This window comes from Oratosquilla oratoria, chromosome 15 (genome assembly GCF_046742065.1).
Source record: "Oratosquilla oratoria isolate Oo_2021 chromosome 15, ASM4674206v1, whole genome shotgun sequence".
Taxonomy (NCBI): domain Eukaryota; kingdom Metazoa; phylum Arthropoda; class Malacostraca; order Stomatopoda; family Squillidae; genus Oratosquilla; species Oratosquilla oratoria.
In genome coordinates this window covers 2,916,153-2,925,672 of record NC_134791.1, presented here as the reverse complement: position 1 = coordinate 2,925,672, position 9,520 = coordinate 2,916,153, and positions in this window count along the sequence as shown.

Below are 9,520 nucleotides of genomic sequence, written 5' to 3'. Positions count from 1 at the left end.
CTCTACATTGAGACTGTCAGCCCATGTCAGACCTATCTGTTCAATATGTCAGCACTAAACTGAGACTGTTAGCCCATGTCAGACCTATCTGTTTAATATGTCAGCACTTTACATTGAGACTGTCAGACCTATCTGTTCAATATGTCAGCACTCTACATTGAGACTGTCAGACCTATCCTTTTCAATATGTCAGCACTACATTAAGACCGTCAGCCTGTGTCAGACCTATCAGTTCAATATGCAATTTCCGTCGAGACTGTCAGCCTGTGTCAGACCTATCTGTTCAATATGTCAACACTTTACATTGAGATTGTCAGACTTGTATGTTCAATATGTCAGCACTACATTGAGACTGTCAGTCCATGTCAGACCTATCTGTTCAACATGTCAGCACTTTACATTGAGACTGTCGGACCTATCTGTTCAATATGTCAGGACTCTACATTGAGACTGTCAGCCTGTGTCAGACTTGTATGTCAGCACTATATTGAGACTGTCAGCCTGTGTCAGACCTATCTGTTCAATATGTCAGCACTACATTGAAACTGTCAGACCTATGTTCAATATGTCATCCTGTGTCAGACCTATGTTCAATATGTCAGCCTGTGTCAGACCTATGTTCAATATGTCAGCCTGTGTCAGACCTATGTTCAATATGTCAGCCTGTATCAGACCTGTTCAATATGTCAGCACTTTACATTGAGACTGTCAGCCTGTGTTAGACTTGTATGTTCAATATGTCAGCACTATATTGAGACTGTCAACCTGTGTCAGACTTGTATGTTCAATGTCAGCACTACAATGAAACTGTCAGCCTGTGTCAGACCTCTGTTAAATATGTCAGCACTTTACATTGAGACTGTCAGCCCAGGTCAGACCTATCTGTTCAATATGTCAGCACTACATTGAGACTGTCAGACCTATGTTCAATATGTCAGCCTGTGTCAGACCTATGTTCAATATGTCAGTACTTTACATTGAGACTGTCAGCCTGTGTCAGACTTGTATGTTCAATATGTCAGCACTACATTGAGACTGTCAGCCTGTCAGACTTGTATGTTCAATGTCAGCACTACATTGAGACTGTCGGCCCATGTCAGACCTATCTGTTCAATATGTCAGCACTTTAGATTGAAACTGTCAGGCTGTGTCAGACCTATCTGCTCACTATGTCAGCACTCTACATTGAGACTGTCAGCTCGTGTCAGACCTCTGTTCAATCAGGTGTCTGTTTTCCTTGTCTCGCTCTCTGTCTGTCTGTTCTTGTCAGCAGCAGTGAGAATTGTCAGTTAGTCAACATAATTCGTCAGTAATTTCAAGTTCCTGTCAGTCAGCACAAGCTGGCAGTCAGTCAGTCAGTCAAAATTATATAATAGTTTCACGCTTCCGTCTGTCAGCATGATTCGTCAGTAAAGTTCCCGACTATCAGCACACGCTGTCAAATAGTCATGGTTTGCAAAGCATTTCAAGATTCAGGTCAAAGTGTGTCTGTCAGCATAATTCGTCAGTCAAGTTCCCTCCTGTCAGCACGGTCAGACTGCTCTAATTGAGGCCAGGGTTGGACCCTTCCCAGGCCTCTAGAGTTAAGACAGTCGTAAGCACAGTCAGCAGAATTCGTCAGCCCTTGTTCGCTAGTCAGGATGTCAGTCATGACAAATTGTCAGCTTGTCAGTATGAGTAGTATGTTAGTACGTTCGGTCTGGATGATTTGGCGTTCAGTCAGGATGTGTTGTCAGTCGGCAATAATTTTTGTCAGCCAAAAAAGTCAGCCTTTTCTCTATTGTCTTTTTGTAGGCCTAAGTTAGTCATGTCTGACAGTGTAATTTACCTCCATGTCAGCATAATTAACTGTCAGCGAAACAATACTACAAGTCAATATGCATTGTCAGCGTAACTGTCAGTCAGTCAGGACGATACGGCATGTCACATGCCTACGTATTCTCGTAATATTTTTCGTAATTATCCCTGAGTATCATTAAGTTACACATTTAATTTGTCAGCTAGTCATTATGTTTCTTGTCAGCTAGTCAGCATTATTTTGTCAGTCATTAAAATGTAATTTATTTCAACGTCACTTTCTATCAATGAATTATATTGTGTTGTATCTAAGTCACTGTTAATTTCATCAGTTGAAATGTGTCAGGACGTCTGTCAGCCCGTCAGCACATTTATTTTATTGTCAGGGAGTCCTGTCAGTCGTTTAAATCCCAGTATTTCCCTTTGCATTTCAGCTAGTCAACTTGTCCGTCAGTTACGACAGTGTATGTCAGTCAGTCACACAAATTTGTCAGTATTTTTAGGGGGGGAGGGGTAGTCAACTTGTCTGTCAGTTACGAAAGTGTATGTCAGACAGTCACACAAATTTGTCAGTATTTTTAGGGGGGGAGGGGTAGTCAGCACCATTTTGTCAGTCATTATCAGCCTTTTTTTGTCAGCTTTTTGTCACCTTAAGATCTGTCAGCATCATTCCTCACTGTCGGCATTGTCAGTCCTACGTAGATCAGTTGTCAGTTTTGTCATTGTTCAGTATACATTGTCATAAAGTCAGTATTAACCCCGACCTCCACACCGGGTGAACAGAATCACGTAGCGCCAACCAGAATAATAGGCTTTAAGTGCGTCACATACTAAGGGGTCCCTAAAGGGGTTGGGGGTCCTCTTAAAGGGGTTGGGGGTCCCTCTTAAAGGGGGGGTTGGACCCCCCTTAGAAAATCGAAATAATTTATGGGAATTCAAACTCCATTAAGAATTTATCTAATCTCCTTAAATTGAATTAAATAGTTTGATACTAACCATGATAAAATATATTTTTTACTATCAGCGTTACCGTGTTCTGACTGTCAGCTGGTACAGATTTACGGACTGATGACAGCTGACTTGTCTTTGACGGACTTTTATTAAATTTATTTAGTCTAGACTTTTTTGTCCATTTAAGTAAAATATCGAATTTGTAATAAAATAATTGTCAGCAGAACAAAATCGTCACCTAGCACATAGGATGTCAGCTACACCCTCTTTTGTCAGCACCATGTATCCGTCAGCCAGTTGTCAGCTGTCTGTCAGTATCGTTTGTGTTAAGTGTCATTCGTTGTTAGGAATGTCTGATGGTTGCCAGCCAGCTGCTGACGTTCTGTCAGTCAATGACTTTTGAGGGGGTCACTTGTCAGTATGTTTCGTCAGCTAATTAGTCTTGTCATTCAAGAATGTCAGTCAGTCGGCACGCTTTGTCAGTTCTTTATTCTGTAATTTTAATCAGTAATTGTCAGTCAGTAGCTTGTTGGTTATTTAATCTTGTCAGCAACTTTTGTCAGTCAGAATTATACATCAGCCTTTCACTAATTTCAGTTTATATTTTTGTCAGCTAATATACATGTCAGTCAATAACTTGCCAGCAACTTGTCAGTCAGTAGCTTATGTCATCGAGTAAATTTTGTCAGTAACTTTGTCAGTAAGTCAGCACTTTGTGTCAGTATTGTGATCCAGTAATTGCTGTCAGTCAAGAATTCACATTTTGTCAGTCAATGTCAGTCGGTTGCATGTGTGATTGAAATGTCAGCAACTTTTGTCAGCCAGCCAGAATTTTTGTCAGAAAAAATTGGTAACTGCCAGCCAAATTTGTTAGTCACCCAGTGTATTTTGTCAGCAAGTTCATGTTAGCTAACGTCAGCTATCTGTCAGCAGGTCCAGGGTCACGGTTATAATAGGTACTTCCCTGGGCACTAAGGATGGATCGTGCGACTACCTGGGAGATTGCCATAAAGGGGGTGAGGGAGAAGGGTGAGAGCGGCTATGCGATTCCAGTGTGTGTGTGTGTGTGTGTATATATATAATATATATATATATATATATACACAAGTACACACACACACAATATATATTTCTGCTGACTGTCGTCAGGCGATTTATTCACCTCTACACAGCCAAACTGTCAGGTCAGTGTCGGCAGTTTGTCAATCAGTGTTGTTTAGTTATAAAAATGACTGTCAGTACTCTTTCGGTATTAGCCGTCAGTCTGTCAGTCAGCGTGCGCTGCAGTGTCAGCAAGGAGAGCTGACAGCCAGCGACTGATCTTCCATACTAGGACCGTTGTCGGTTTTTGTGGGGCTGCGGGTAATGTCAGTCAGTCAGTAAACTGTCAGCGAGTTAATGGAGTGTTTCGACATGCATTAACAGTATTTGTCAGTATACATTTGTCGAATGTCGGTATTGTTTAGTAAGGAAATACTGGGCACAAATACAGTATTTGTTAAATGTCAGTATTATCCAATAATAAAATACTGGTCATAATGTCATTTTGGTCTGTTAGTATTTAATAAAATGGTCATAAGTCAGCTTTTGTCGATTGTATTTTTAATAATGCTGGTCATAATGACATTTGTTGTTGAAATGTCAGTATCGTTTAATAACAAAGTACTGGTCATGTCAGTTTTTTGTCTAATGTCAGTATTATCTGGTAATAAAACTGTCATAATGATAATTCTTTGTCAAATGTCAGTATTTAATAAAATACTGGTCAAGTCTATTGTCCAATGTCAGTATTATTTGATAATGAAATATTGGTCATAGTCAGTTTTTGTTGAATGTCAGTATTATTTAATGATAAAATACTGGTCATAATGTCAGTTTTTTACAGTTTCATTATGTACCAGTGCATACAATGTCAATATTATTTGGTGAATAGACTGTTGCATTAATTTTAATGAAATGATTTATTTTCACAAACAGTCATGCATCAGTCAGTCAGTCAGTATTTTGCTGAATAAAATCGCCTAACGGCAGTTGGAGTAATTTTTTTTGTCACTGTCCGTTACATGACGTCACTTGTCCGTTGGTATGTCGCTTGTCACGCTTGCACTGCAGTCAGTGTCACCTGTTTGTCAGTTTCATGTCAGCCAGCGTCAGTTGGTAGTCAGTCTGTCAGTTTTTCATCAGTATCATATCAGCCTGCGTCGGTTGGTCGTCAGTCAGTATGTCAGTTTTTCGTCAGTTATGTCATTTCGTCAGTTGTCAGTCAGGATGGGTTATTTGTCAGTATTATGTCAGTTTGTCAGTGTTTGTCTATGTCAGTCGATGTCGCATTTTCGTCAGTATCACATGTCAGTTACTGTGTCAGTTGTTTGTCAGTTGATGTCAGTTACGGTTTGTCAGGACAGTCTCGTCTATGTGTCAGATACGTGTCGTTCAGTATTTAATGTCCAATCGTCTGTCGCCTTTTGTCAGTCATATGTCAGTTTGTATGTCACTCGTGTATCAGTATACTTTTTGTCAGTTACATATCAACTCTTGTTAGTGTCATATGACACTTTGTGTCATAGTCGTTCATTAGTGTCATGTGTACGGTAGTTTGTCACTTATGTGTCAGTGTCACGTCATTTGTCCGTGTCGTGTTCTTGTCCGTTACAGGTTTGTTATACAATGTCAGTCAGTTTTTGTCAGTATATGTATGGCAGTCTGTCAGTTGTCAGTTAGCCTACCCGAGTGTCAGTCAGTAACACTGGGTCGTCAGTTTGTCAGTATTTTTATACTGTATTATTACTAGTCAGTAGTATGCGTTGGTCAGTATACTGTCATCTGTTTGACAGTATTATGTAGTTATCAGTCGTTTTTTGCCCGTCAGTCAGCAATATGTCAGCTTGTCACTTTTTCGTCAGTCAGTATACTCAGTCAATGTGTCAGCCAATACAGTCAGTTTTTGTCAGTCAATGTGTCAGCCAATACAGTCAGTTTTTGTCAGTCAATGTGTCAGCCAATACAGTCAGTTTTGTCAGTCACTATATACTGTGTTCATCTGTCAGCCAGTGTCGTGTTTGTCAGTGTGTCGTTTGTTTGTCAGTCAGTATGTCAGTTGTTTGTCAATAACATGTCTGTCAGTTTGTCAGTCGTCAGTATCATTGTCACGTTTGTCAAGTCGCCAGTATCATTGTCACGTTTGTCAGTATTCGTGTGTCCGTTGGTCTTTTGATACTTCGCTCTCCGTCAGTACATGTCCGTCCGTTACTGTCATTCGTTCGTCCGACAGTATTGTGTGTCAGTCTTTGTCAGTTGTGTCAGTCTGTATTCTTTTGTCACGTCACTTGTATGTCCGTCACTGACATGTTTGGTTTTGTCACTTCTTCTGTCTGTCAGTACCACGTGTCAGAAGTATGTCACGTGAGTCAACATTTGTCACTTAGTCCATCAGTGTCGTATATCAGTTAACCCGTATCATATTGTCACGTGTCAGTAACTCCGTGTCATATGTCAGTCAGTGTGTCACTTGCTCGTCAGTCACTCCCGTATGTCCGTCAGCCTGTGTCATTTGTCAGTTGGTATGTGTCAGCTGAATAAAATTGTCTGGTTCTTAAAATACAACAGAATACATAAGATAACTATACGAGGATCAGTGTCTAATAAATTAACCAAATAAATTAAGTAAATAAATTAGCCAAATAACTTAAATCAACAAGTTTGCTAATAAATTAAATCAATAAATTAGCAAAACAAACGAAATCTATAAAACGGCAAAATCAATCAAATAAATTAGCGGAATAAATTAGATAAATTAATATATTATGTGATGAATGAAAGACATTGAGAAATAGATCAGATAGAACTAGATTAAAAGTAAAACGTCTCTTAGTTTAAACCGGACCTAAACTTAATCTTGTATTTGACGTGACTGCATCAGTGGGAAGTTTAATAACCCAACAACTAACGAATTTGGGGTTAGCCCGCTTTGCTTAACCTCGTTAAAACAAGGCCAACTGACCAAAAGAGGATTAATTTAACCTTTAATGGTTAATCTGGTTAACGACCCTTGATGGGAGGGGTATACGTTTTAGGGGAGGAAGGGGGGGTTAGGGGAGGTAGTTTTCCCCCAAACGAGAGTAGGCAACCCTCACGCAGGGTGGGAATCCCACGGGACTTTTGTGGCTCTTGTACTGACGTCATGAGTGCCGCTGTACGCACAGTGCCAGTCCTGTTGTTATTGTTGTTGTGAAATGGTGGAGTCATATTTATTTGTACACGATTTTCCCCTCCCCTCCCCTCCCCTCCCCTCCACTCCCCCGTGGACTGGATCAAATCGAGTCTCCCTGAGGTTAATAAAATTGTCTGGCGAAAGCCATGATAAAGAAATACCGTATTTACCGGCGTTTAAGATTTTTTACGTGTCGCAAATATGTCCTATTCTAATACGACCGTATAACGGATGCACAGTCTTACATTTTCTTGACAAAACAGTTCTAAGTCGTCTTTCTGTGAAAATATGATGAAATACAACCCCGAACACACACACACACACACACACACACACACACACACACACACACACACACACACACACACACACACACACACACACACACACACACACTAAATTTCCTTATAAATTAGGGGCTGCGTCTAATACACGGGTAGATGAATCTACACGAGGCTTTGAGGAACTTGTACACTTAAACTACAGGAGTTTTCTCCCCTCCCCCCTTCTCGTCTGATTAAAATCGCCCGGCGGCAGCCAGAATAAAGACTCAAATAAACGGGTCCAGTTCGGCCGCGACAGGATTCCCTGAGTTGAATAAAATCGCCTGACGGCATGGAGGACCTTAAAATAATCCCAATGGCCGTAGTGACACATTGTGCATCAATATATATATATATATATATATATATATATATATATATATATATATATTGGGGCGTGGGCCCTGACTGAATTAAATCGCCTGGCGTTTACTGTTGCGGCATCTGTACAGCGTGCACTGCACAACACTGAAGGAATATAGTGACCAGTGACCAACCGCAGACGCATGAAAATTGTGTGTGTGTGTGTATATATATATATATATATATATATATATATGTATATATATATATATAATACACACACGCACACATACAAAACAACGGAAATGAACAAATAAAGAATGAATAGATAAGTTAATTCGCAGCAAATTATGGAGATAAACTGTCTGATAGAGGGTTCCCCGCATTCAGTTTTCATATCTTGGTGATTGCCACATGTTGCTTCTGAACAAAATGTGGGTTGATTGCTTGATTGTTTCTGTGTTGTGCACTGCCATGATTATTATTATTATTATTATTATTATTATCATTATCATTATTTTCACGCTAGGAACAGAACTGTGTGGTTTCACCCTTTTCCCAAAATTGTTCTGACACGGGTTCGATAAATGATCAGTATAGTGATGAACCCACTTATCGTTAAAACATACGATTTGTTTTTGTTTTCCCCCGGGGGGAGAGGGGGGTCGCCACTTGCTCGATAAGGTAAATAATTAATTTTCCGCTATTTTTTCTTGTTCCTTGTTTGGTAACTTCCAACTGAGGGTTGTCTTCTTCGTAGAGCGTGTTATTGTTTTGATTATGTTGGCTGCCATATGTACGATAACCGAGAACATAATAACGGAGACTGCAAGAGACCCTAAGGCGTACACTAGGCAGCTCCATGTCCCTTGCCATCTGTCATCCCCATCCATAAAGCTATCTAATCTCTTAAAACAACCGATAGTTTCAGAGCACACTAACTACATGGTTACTAAATCTGTTCCATTCGCGGACCACACACCTATAAGTAAACCAAATTCTTGCCTATTTCCTTCTTTAACCTAAATAACGTAGCTGGGGAGGATGTGGGTCTTAAAATAACGAACAATAACGATGATAATGAAAATAACAACAACAAAAACAGCGAGGTAACAAAAAACAACAACGACAATGACAACGATAGTGGATATGAAAAAGGGGGAACGTGATATGGCAAGAGCTCCAACTGATTAAATGTTGCCTTTTATTGATTTATTTTTCATTTTTATTCATTTTTTGTCGCACCCCTCTGGAGTCGTAATGGTTTGGTGAATAAAATCGCCTGACGCCAATAACCCAACCCACTCAAACCCGCAGTCCCCCCCCCCCACCGGGGCACAGCCGAATAAAATCGTCTGCTGTCAGCCAGAATAATGTTTATAAAGGTCGCCACGGGTCGAGGGAGTTGGCAACCAGCATGTCTACCGTCAGTATCCATTAGTCTGTCAGTCAAGTGTCGGCCCGTCGTCGTGTCAGTTTCATTCCGTAGGTCTTCGAGCGTCAGTATGTCAGTTTGTGTCAGTTTGCTTTGGTCAGTTTCAGGTCTGTCAGATTGAGGTTAAAAGCCAATGTCAGTTTGGTGCGTCAGCAGTGTCGGTTTCAGTGTGTTATGTCAGTTGTCAGTTTCATGTCTTTTGGGGTCAGTTTCAGGTCAGTGTGGCAACTGTCACAGTTTGGCCACATTCTACTGTCAACTATCACAGTTTGGCTACCTTCTACTGTCAACTGTCACGGTCAGTTTGGTCACCTACTCTCAACTGTCCCGGTCAGTTTGGCCACCTTCTACTGTCAACTGTCACGGTCAGTTTGACCACCTTCTACTGTCAACTGTCACGGTCAGTTTGGCCACCTACTGTCAGTTTGTTGTCCACTTTCTACTCTGTCACCTGTGACGGTCAGTTTGGTCACCTTCTGTCAGTTTGTTGTCCACTTTCTA